Genomic DNA, 12,233 nt, shown 5'->3' with positions numbered 1-12,233 from the left:
ACCTTGTTTACTGAGATACTCTAATTCGGAGATCTGAGTCACCATATAAGAAGTTCAACTATCGTGCTTACGTCAGCAGCACATATACTAAAACTGGAAGAAGTTCAACTATTATGAAGTACAATGCTGTGAGAAAGCCCAGGCCAAACACAAAAGCTGTACATAGTATTCACAGCAGTATCTTCATGTGAAATCTGAACCAATAGCCAGCATATGTAAAGATTCCTCTATATGATACCAGCCCCATCCATTGAGTCACCCCCAGTGGTCAGTGATCCCAGCTGAGGCCTCAGGCATCCTGGGGCAGAGATAAGCCATTTCTGTTGTTACATGTTTAAATGTGTGATCCATTACATTTCTAAACATCAAAAACTGATTGTTTTAAGAGGCCAAATTTTGGAGTAATTTGCTAGGCAGCAATAGATAAATGGAACAGATATACCCAACTGTTAGGCATGTAATGGGTAAAATGACAGTAAAATTCTGTTGTGTACACATCAGCTGGGCAAAAACTGAACAGCTTAATGATATAACTATAGCAAAGATGTGGAGCAATCAAAAAAAGCTCTCATACGCTGCATTGGAAATGTAAATTGGGCAACCATTTTAAAAGGAAAACTTGGCAAAATCTAGTATTAATAACATTGCCTAAGCACATGACGACAGGTTTCACTCATAGGAATATAGCCTAGGAAAACTTATTTGTCTACTAGGAGATATGTATTTAAAATGTTCTTTGCAAAATTATTTGTAGTAGCAAACAATTGGAAGCAATCTAAGTAGCCATGAAAATGAAAATGAATAAATAACTAGAGGTAAATTTACATGATTGCATTCTATACAGGTTAGAAAACAAATGAATTAGACCTACAAATATCAACATGGATAAACCTCAGAAGTATAATGCTGAGTGGAAAAAAGATAATTGCAGAAAATTTTCTAAATATTATAGTTTGCATAAAGCTTAATTTCTTATAAAATAAGACTATTATTACTTACTATAATATTTAAGGATAAACATTTATGTAGCAGCATAGTGGTTAATTAATTGCAAAGATTATGAAGCCAAACTAACTGGGTTCAAATTGTACACAAACACCAACTGTGTGTCTGTGGAAGAGCTACTTAATCTCTATGGACTCTTCTCACCAGGAAAATGGACCAGCCTGACCAACATGGTGAAACTCCATCTCTACTAAAACTACAAAAATTAGCTGGGGCGGATGCCTGTAATCCCAGCTACTCAGGAGGCTGAGACAGGATAATCAGTTGAACCTGGGAGGCGGAGGTTGCAGTAAGCTGAGATCGTGCCATTGCACTCCAGCCTGGGAGATGAGAGTGAACTCCATCTCAAAAAAAAAAGGAATAATAATAATACCTATCTCATAGAAGATATGAGAATTTAGCATTTTTAAAACCCTTACAAGAGTGCCTGGAACATTAAAGTGCTCCTTTGGCTAATATTGTAAATTGAAAAATTAAAAGAAGTGCATGGAAATGGTAAACACCCAATGCAGGGTAGTGGTTACCTATAGGGTGGAGAAAAGAAATGGAGATGAAACTCAGGAGCTGGGGGCACAAGAATTACCCTGTGTATTATTCTATCTTATTGTATTATTAGTGTTTCCTTTCTTAACCCAGATGACATCTATATGGATGTTAATTGTATTTGTGTACATTTTCTGTGTGTCTCAAATGTTTCATAATAATTAGCGAAAATAAGGACTATGAGATTTCTGGGAAAATCTTAACCAAATGTACGTATTAAATCTAAAAAATGACACTTCTGGACTGAGACAATGTGGAAATGCTTCTACCAATAACCAAACACACAGAAATGCTGGGCAAAACAGAACAATAGCTCAAATGCTCAGAAATTTTCAAAAGAAAATAAAGAAAATTCCCTGGTGCTGTAAGTGAAAAGGGTGCTCAAAGCCATGGTGCAAGCCAAAGCTGATCCTCTTGTGGTTCATGGAAAGAGTGGGCTAGCTAGAAGCTCTAGGAACTGGCCACTGGAGTTTTATTGCCCACTAGGGTCAAAAGATGTTGCATTAGGCACACACAAAAAGAGTAACGGTAATGAATACTTGTGCATTAAACTTGCAGTCTAAAAACTGAGTATCACTGAAAAGGGTACTAGAAATATCCAACCTGTATCCTCGGCCAATGGCAGGAAAGAAGTTTGTCATTTGGTGGTAAAGGTAGGGAAAAAAAAAAAAGTTTGAGAAATCACATCTCCAAGTCTGGAACTTACACAAATATATGTATTTAATCGCAGAAATTTTTCTAAATATTATACAGTTTATATAAAGTTTAATTTCTTATAAAATAACACTATTATTACTATAATATTTAAGGATATGCATTAATGTATATCCATTTCTTTTCTCCACCTATAGGTAACCGTTACCCTGCATTTGGTGTTTATCATTTCCACGCACTTCTTTTAATCAAATGTACAATGTGAGACTTCAAGCAGAGCAATTGATATAGACACCTGTCTGGCTAGTTAAACCCCTTTGTCAGATACAAATGCAAATTCTTACGATGGTCGTGCTTTGACAACCCAGTGAAAAATAAACCTAAAAACTGATGTTAAAAAAATTGCAAATCACATAAAGAAATCAACTCTCATAAAGGAAAGTTGGCAAAAATAACAAAACAGGAAATCAGCACTCCAACAATTTGAGGTAATAAAAAAAAAGTAATTTATCTTACTAAATTTTTAAAGGATGGAAAGACTGGGAAAAGAACCAAATGGAAATTCTAGAGACAAAACATATAACTGTTTATGTTATATGTTTGGGAGGTAAAACAGAGGACTTGCATAGCTACCTATACACATAAAGACAGATCTTGGAAACTGGAAAGAAATGAATAAACAACTCAAATGCAGCATAGAGAGATTAAAAATGTGTAAAATATAATAGTTTAAGAGACTTGTAGGATAAAATACTTTCTAGGCCTGCTGTTATGTTTTCACCTGAATTTCTTGTCCTCAAACTCCTGGTTCAAACCCACTATTTCTTGCATTCTACATCTTTCACATATTTATATTGGTTGTTTTCCTCCAATCTCCAAGAAACTGTGTGAAAAATTACCTCTCTCATTTTTTTACATTGTTTCACCTTCTATTCACTCACCTTTCCTTGATTCAGGTTCCTAATAAGATTTTATTTGCCATTTACATTTTTTCTACTAATGGTTGATGTTCTTTGTTCTAATTTGTGTTTGGGTCATCTTTTGCAAGAGCTATTTTATGTATACTGGAGATTAACTCTTTTAGTACATATTGCAACATTTTTTCCAGAATATTATTTGTTTTTAAAATTTGTTGGTGGAGCATTTTGCTTCATAAATTATAAATTTATGGTTTAAGGCAGGTCTAGTGGTGATGAATTCTTTTAGCTTTTATCTGCAAAAGCCTTTATTTTTCCCTCATTTCTGAAGAACAGTTTGTCAGGTAAAGAATTCTTGGTTGGCAGGGTTTTTACCTCAACATTTTGAATATATCATCTTATTCTCTCCTGGCCTGCAAGATTTCTGCTGAAGAATCCTATGACAGTTGTACTAGGGATCCCTTGTATGTAATATGTTTCTTTTCTCTTGCTGCATTCAGAATTCTTTCTTTGTCTTTGAATTTTGACAGTTTGATTATAACATGTCTTACTGAACTCTTCCTTGAGTTAAATTGATGATATATAAGAAGGATAATTCATTTTTTTCTCAACACTAGAAACATTTTGTTTTGTATTATAAGCAGAATAATGGTTCCTCAAATATGCCCATGTCCTAAATCCTTGAAATCTGTGAATACATTACTTTACATGGCAAAAAGGAATTTGCATATGTGATTAAAGTTAGGAATTTTATTTTATAATTTCAACTTTTATTTTGGATTAGGGAATATGTATGTAGGTTTTTCACATGGCTATATTGTGTAATGTTGAGGTTTAGGGGTGTGAATGATCCCATCACTCAGGTAGTGAGCACAGTACCCAACAGGTAGTTTTTCATCCCTTGCTCTTCTCTTCCTTCTAGTAGTCCCCAGTGTCTATTGTTCCCATATTTATGTCATGTTGACCCAGTGCTTAGCTCCCACTTATAAGTGTGAACATGCCATATTTGGTTTCCTTCTCCTGTCTTAATTCACTTAGGATAATAGCCTGATTATGAAATTTTAGATGGAGAGATTATCCTGGATTTTCCAGGTAGGCCCAATTGAATCCTATGAGTTCTTAATAACAGAGAACCTTTCCAGGCTATGGTCAGAGAGAGATATGATGCTGGAAGAGGATATAGAGAAGTTCGGTGTTTGTTGGTTTTCAAGAAGGAGGAAGGGGACCATAAAACAAAGAGTGCAGGTGGCCTTTAATAGCTTGAAAGGGCAAATAAACGAATTCCTCCCTAGAGCCTCCAAAAAGAACCAGTCCTACTGACACCTTGCTTTTAGCCCAATGAGACCCATAAGGAGACCCATGGCAGATTTATGACTTTAAAAACTATAGTAGATCTGTGTTGTTTTAGGCCACTAAGTCTGTAGTAGATCTTATAGTAGCAGCTGTGTACTAGCTGAAGTCTGAGAGAAGCAGGAGTCATGATATTGACGTGTAGCCCTGCTGTGAAAAAATATCTGTACAAATTGCATAAATTTATTTTTGGTTCTCAACCTTTTAGACTCAACCTACATGTAATGTAGAATAAGACTAAAATATGGTTACAGAACATAAGATAAACATTAATGATCCAAATGACAGAAATTAGAAGGTGGAAGGGGTAGCAGATGGAAGAGTGCCTCTGTCTTACAAAATGAGAGCTCAGCGACATCACTGAACATTAATAGAACAAGAAAGAGATATTTAAGTAGGTATGAAGTTACATAAAGGTATCCACAAAAGATATAAACATATAGGTGTTAACTATTAAAAATAATTAGGATGAAGAAGGAGAGGGGGACATGGGGATATAAGATAATATCTAGAATTTAAAAATCAGCAAATAGCAATATAAATGTAATTGAGTCACAAAGTTTATTTCACATTTCACTCAGGGCAGAGAAAATGTAGCTCCTTTACTTTATCCCTTATCAGTCTGGCTTTTCTCCCAAGCCCCCACCATCTGGCTAAGAGAGGAAATAATTAGTGTTTATACTATTCATTTTCAAGCATAATCCAGTCTGATAAATCAAGCATTTCCTTAGAAAATAGTCTCTCAGAGAGCACCTCTTCCACCTGACTCTTCAACTGAGATGACATGCTTGCAGGTAGGGAGAGGGCAGGGTTTATCTGTGTATTCTCATTGCACTGGGAAAAGGGGGCCTTGCCTTGTGCTGGACTTTGGGAATGACTGGCCAGCATCTGCAGCTCTTTGGCATGAGGCCCATGTATGCCCTGCATTTTTCAGTCCCTTTGTTAAGCTCCTCCACACACCAGGCACTATGCTGGGCACTGGTCTAAGTCATCACTCTTTCCCATAAGTTATCCCAGTCTGCTTCAGGTCCCTTGAGTTCCCCTTCCTCTCAGCTTACAGCATGTTTTGTCCACACTAGACATTTGGCTGACCCCTGCGGTGATTCTCAGGCACAATGGCTCTGAACACATGAATGTACTGTCATCTATTGTGAGATAGCAGTTGGTATTTGGTTACTAATAACCAAAACACCAAAGATCCTCATTGATTTATTGTGATTTAACATTAGAACAGATTTAAGTAATCACTTTACCAGCATTTTCCTAGTTACTTGCATTCTATTATAACACACTTTCCTGCATGGGCAAAAAAAAGAGTGATAGCTATGGCCCCACAAATACCCAGGGGAGCACATCACACATGAGATCATCATCATTGTGTGCATGATGGTAGATATGTGTGGAATTGCTGACGTGCTTCTTTAAGACACTCCTGTATTATCACACTGCCTTTTCCTTACTGTCTGCATCACACCAGGTAGTGTGAACCTGGCAGGCAGGGGCTGGGTCTTAGGCCTCTTTGGATCAACCTGCAGTTTCTTCACATAATATATGTTGACTGATTGCCCAAATGTTGCCTAAGAATACTCTGAACCCATCGGCCCAATAAGATTATAAGTGAGTGGGTAATATAAGCTGTTGATTCTGGTACACAAACCCCAAAATTTGGTTTTTACAACTATATCAGCTGTGGCTAAAATGGAACAAGCATGGACTTTAAGATAGCATCTCCCTAGAACCATATCTTGGCCCTATCATTTACTGGTTGTGTAAAATTGAGCTAGTGACTTAGCCTCTCTGATCCCCATTCTCCTTATTTGTAAAACGGAGATGAAAAATGCTGATACAATTAAAATACATTTAGAAAGGAAAATCATCTAAAACACGTCTTGGTTCATAGTAGGTATCCAATGGACGTTCATTCTTTTCTGTTTCCCTCAAGGAAGACAGGTAGATAATATGCTCAGGGACACAGGGAAAATAAAACTTCAAACATCAAAAAGGTGGCATCTAGTAACTATGTACATCCAGGAGCTGGTTTTTCTTTTCTGCACCTGGCATCTGCGCTACAGTTAGACAGACTGAGTGACTAGGGGAGCACCCTTGAGGCTGATCTTCAGCCCAGTTCTTCTAGTCAGTCTACAGGCTTTGCTGGCTGGGCTCCCTGTGAAGACAAGTGCCCCTTTGTGCCTGTTCCTTCCATTTTTAGACAGATGACTAATCCTTTCTCTGTCTGAGAGAGTAATGCTGTGTAAATTGTGGTCCTTGCCCGGATCTATGACTGTATTGCAGAATCCTGCAAGGTTCACAGGGTGCTGGCACTTCCTGAGATGGCATCACCATGGGATTAAAACCCTGACCTGGAGTGGCCTTCCCCTGTGCACTCTAAACAGGAGGCTTCATACCTGGACAGGAACACCTGGGAACACTGAGGAAACATGGGGGGAAAAAGCAAAGCCAAATTCCATTCCTGTTAACCCTTTTATCCTTTCTGAAAAATCCCCTTATATGAAACATTAGCCAAGGTTGTTATTTTGTCTGGGTTATGGGGAAAATCATGTTATTCTAGAAAGGAAATGAAGTGGCATTTCTTGGCAGCCAATTTTGAATTCTGCATCTGAAATCATTCAAAGCACTTCTGCAGCTGGTGGAAGATAGCAGCTTGTTCAAAGAGAGGAACGAGAAACTCATCAAAGAATTACACCTCCTTGGGGGTAATTTTGATCATAAACAGGACAGATGCCATCTGTCTAGTATACTTCATTCATTCACTTGTTCATTCAGAAACATTACTAGGCATGTCCATTGTGAGGGCCTTGTGCTAAGTACTCATAATACAAAGATGGGAGACACAAAGATTGGAGACATGCATGTGAACAAAAAATTAAAGTCACATGAGATAAGTGCAATAAAACTGCATAATCAAAACACAATGATAGCCTGAAGAAAGGGCTGTGGAAGTTGTGTCAAGGAAAGAGACGGGGAACAGTTCACAAAGTAAGACCTGGCCTTTGATTTAAGGATGAGTAGGTCTCCATGTGTATCGATGGGGAAGGGCATACCAGTCAGAGAGAACAACAAGTGTTCTCTTATACACTTGAATGGATAGGGAGCTGCAACTAATGTTCTGTAATACTGGAACACCAGATAGCAATGAGAAATAAGAAATTAGGTTGGAGGGTAATGCAGAGTCATATGATAAGAGGCGTGGAATGCCATACTAAGGACTTTGAACTTCATCCTACACGTTGTTGGAAACCACTGAAGGATGTTAAGTAGAGGAGAGGCATGATGTGATCTGAGCTGCCTTTTAGAGATTAGGCTGTGCTGTGAACTGAATTTCTCCCCAGAAATTCATATGTTGAAATTGAATCCCCAAAGTGATGGTATTTGGAGGTGGGTCCTTTGGGAGGTGATCAGGTCATGAGAGTAGAGCCCTCATAAATGGGATCATTGCCCTTATAATAAGGGGCCTGACAGCTAACTGGCTTTCCTTCTGCCATGTGAGAATAGTCATGTCTTCAAGTCTGTAACCTGGAAGAGACCCCTCACCAGAATCTGACAGTGAGGACACTCTGATCTCAGACTTCCAGCCTCTAGAACTGTGAGAAATAAATGTCTTGTTTATAAGCCACCCAGTCTACAGTGTCTTATTATAGCAACTGAAGCTGACTGGCTAAGGCAGGCTGGAATCAGAAAGAAGAATGGATCCTAATAGATGAATCAAAAGAGAGTTTTATAACCCAGTAAAGGGGTAATCAAGGCCCTAGGTAAAGTGCAAAGGAGGGAATGGATTGCAGGACTTGGAGACCATTGGATTAGCAAGCAAGAGACTCCCAGGTTTTAGGCTTGAGCAGCAGGTTTGTACAGGGAGATAATAAGTCAGTGTGGCTGTCCAGCATGTAGTTGGAGATGTTGTTCTCAGCTTATCATAGAGGTCTGGCTAGTTGGATAGGCTTACAAGTCATTGTACAGACAACATAATCCTTAGACATAATGTGATCATTTCCAAGGGAAGCATAAAGAGCAGAGGTTACAAATGGACAACCCAAGGCCAAATACAAAGCAGCAGACATGTTTGGTTTGGCTTGCATAATGCCTTGAAATATTTAAATTAATTGCCAACCTTTAAAAGTTGGGGGACATGTTTAAGAGAATCTAAAGTTTTAGCTTTTCCAAAAAAAATCAGATCCGGCAATGCTGGGCCCACATTCTCACATAGCAAAAATGAGCATCCAGTTCAACGCTTGTGTTTCCCTATCCAGCTTCACTTACTTAACACTGCCTATTGGCCCCTGTAGGTCTGAATTTGCAAAGAGAGGGCTAGAGAACAACAATAATAAAGAGGCTTTAGTAATAGAAGGCCCCCCCCACAAAAATGTCCACGGCCAAATCCTCAGAATCTGTGATCTGGCAAAGGGAAGAAGGCAGCAGATGAGACTGAGGCTACTCATCAGCTGACCTGAAAACAGGGAGAGTATTCTGGCTTCCCCAGGTAGGCCCAATATCATCACAAAAATCTTTAAGGAGGACCTGGCGCCAATGTTGATGGCTTTGAAGATGGAACAATAGAAGAACCTTAAAGATGAAAGAAGGAGGAAGAAGAGCAGGTAGAGAAAGAGATGTGAGTACGGAGGCACAGTCAGAGCAGTGCGATGCAAGAAAGACTCAGTCAGCCATTATGGGTTTTGAAGATGGAAAGACTCGGCATTACCATGAGCCGAGGACTGTGGGTAGCCTCTAGAAGCCAGAAAAGGGAAGGAAACATTCTCCCCCAGATGTTCTAGAAGGAATGCAGCCCAGTCAACACCTGGATTTTAGCCCAGTCTGCCCTGGGTGAAACTTCTAACCTACCAAATTATAAGATAGCAACTTTGTGTTACTTCAAACCACTAAGTTTGAGGTAGTTTAGCAACCGAATGCATGACTGGTGGGAAAGGAGAAGCCAGGGAAAGAGATTGACAAAAAACCAGAGAGAGAGGAGACAACCAGGAATGCAGTCAGAGAATCAAGACATGGCCCATTTTCAAGAATGAGATATTTCAAATGACACTGAGATGTCAAGTCCAGTTATGAAGGCAAATGATGAACTGTATCAAGATCAAACCTAAGGGCCATCAGAATCACCCAAGGACATTGTCAGAAAGACCAATTCCCAGGTTCCCTGCAGGCTACTGCTCTAGACTCTGATATACAGCCAGTGAGATGGGCTGGTGTTTTATTAGCTAAATGAGCACTTCGTACTGTTGACTTAATGCCCAATGTTAAGGCTCCCTGTGGCCTTTTAACAGAAGAAAACCCATTTAAAATTTAATAGCACATTCTATTAAAGCCATTTATCTGAATTTTTTTTTGTCCTTATGTAGATAATAAATTCCTTGCAGGTTGTAGATGCTTGTTAAATATTTGTTGAATAGATAAATCAATGTAACCATTCGAGAACTCTATTGTTTTCTAAAGCTAGCAGAATGACCAGAGATCATTTCTCTCGTAAGCTCCTATAAATTAAATAATTCAAGTTATTTAATGCACCTTCACTAGTTATATGGGTGAGGTTCTAATTTTCTACTTAAAGACTGCAATCCTCTGCTCCTTACCAGCTCATCACAACCAGCCAGGATTAATTCCCAGAGGAGCTCTTGGACCAGATGACAGAGTACCTCCTTTCACAGTCCCACTGCTGAAATGCTCTTTAATAATAATATGCTAGCCCATACAAAATGAAATCCATCTCTAGCCTAATCCTGGATGTTGCAGAGCATATTCCCAGTTCAACACTTAAAGAGCTAACCTTAGAGACTGGCCTCTGATACTTGCTGAGCTAAAAGAAGCAGTCTTGTGGTCCAGGGGAGAAGGCTGAGGCACAATAGCCATCCTCCTTGGAGGCGTGGCATACTTATAAAGGTTAAAACATGGCATCATTCGGGCCCCGGACATGCTGGATGATGAAAGCCTGATCTACTTTGCCACATGGGACAAGTCGCCAAGGCTAAGGAGAATCTGTGCTGTGCTGCCACAGTCCCGCTGCAAGAGAAGAATTCCAAATAGTCTGTGAATAGAAGGCTAGAATTCCAAGCCACACGTTTACCAAAAGGAAGCCCCATGAACTGAGATCCAGAGAGTACAGTCTGGGAGAATGAGGGACATCCTGCCTTCTATGAGGAAGGGAGTCTCAACGACTGTGTGGATTGAATGAGTGGTGAAAGGGAGAGCTATGTGCTTTCATTTCAGTGATGTCAGAGAAAACCGTAACAACGGTGAAAGAGTCGGGACAGAAACCAGGTGGCAGTGAGTTAAGAATATGCTTCAGAAAGTCTCAGACAAGATGGTAAAGTAGGTCAGCATGCTAGGAAGAAATGCCATAATGAAGGAAGATCTCTGTTTGTTTGGTTGGTTGAATACTCAGTTTTATTTTTAGGATTAGAGACTTGAGCAAATATATTATCTGAGGAAGGGAGAGTCTTAAAACATAGGAAATAAAACGAAAGCAACAAAGATGAAGGTAAGGTGACGAGATGGGATCAAAACGAGTAACAGATGGGATTAGTCAATAACTAGTTATTGAGCACTTATCGTGTGCCAGACACAGTCCTAAGTCTGGGAATAAACAACACAGACAGACATAGTCCTTTCCTAGTGACATTTACAGTCCAGATAAAGTATATTTCCAGTCCTCTTTAGTTGCAAGTAAAAGAAACTCTACCAACTTAAGAGAAAAAGAGAACTGACCAACCATGTAACTGAAAAAAATTCAGGAAGCGCTGCCTCTGAAGACTCAGCAAAATGTCTTCAGGACGATCTCTCTCCCTCTGTCTCCCTGTCCCTCTCTCTCTTCTCTACATCCTCTCCCTCCTCTTCCTGCTTCTTTCCTCTCTCGCGGCTTCACTTTCCTCTCTACTGACTTTATTCTCAGGCAGTCTGCATCCATGTGGTAGAAGAATGGTGCTATGTCCATCATTATAAGGTCCTTAGGGCCCACTGTTTCAGTAAAATAAGTAGCCTGCCTTTCAATGGCTCTGTCAAGACTGGGTGGACTCTGGTTGACCTGGGCTTATGTATGCATCTCTTCTGATCCAAAAACTCTGCCCAGGGCTAAAGAGTATCTTGATTAGCCCTGAATGGTCACACGTCCACCTCTGGGGCAGGAGGAGGAGTGGGGCTTATGCCAACTCAACCACATGAGCTGAGAACAGAAGAGGGTGGTTCCAAATGGCAGTTTGGGCTTCTTGGCCAGACAAGGGACACCAGGGAGGCAGAAAGAATATGAGTCTACTACAGAAGGATTGCTCTTGAACTGAAAGAAGTGCCTCTTATCTCCTCAGGCTGGAGGGGAGAAGGGAAGGGCTGGTGCCGGAGTAGACAGCTTTGAAGATGCAGGCATGACAATGAGCCCTAGCACGCTGGGTTTCCCCACAGAAGTGGAGGCCGGTGCATGTGCAGAGAGGGTGGGAGTGGAGGCCAGTTGGGAGACTGGTGGGAAAGGGTTAAGGTTTAGAAAAGCCACAGAGGGAATAGGAGAAGGAGCTGATAGTGACAAAAAGATTGTTAAGAGTTAACTGATTTTGAAAACCATGAATTTGTCATAGCTCTAATCTGCACAATTGTACAATTTTCTCCACAGGCTCAGTCCTGAATGATGATAGCTATGGCCATTTGTGTAGAAAGGGCACAGCGAGGAGCCCAATCTTCCTACCCATTCTGGAGCAATTAGGCTATCAGGCAGATCCCCAGGAGTTGTATTTGTATAAGGGCTCTCAAGCCTCC

Source organism: Macaca fascicularis, chromosome 1 (genome assembly GCF_037993035.2).
Source record: "Macaca fascicularis isolate 582-1 chromosome 1, T2T-MFA8v1.1".
Taxonomy (NCBI): Eukaryota; Metazoa; Chordata; class Mammalia; order Primates; family Cercopithecidae; genus Macaca; species Macaca fascicularis.
This window is presented reverse-complemented; position numbering follows the sequence as displayed.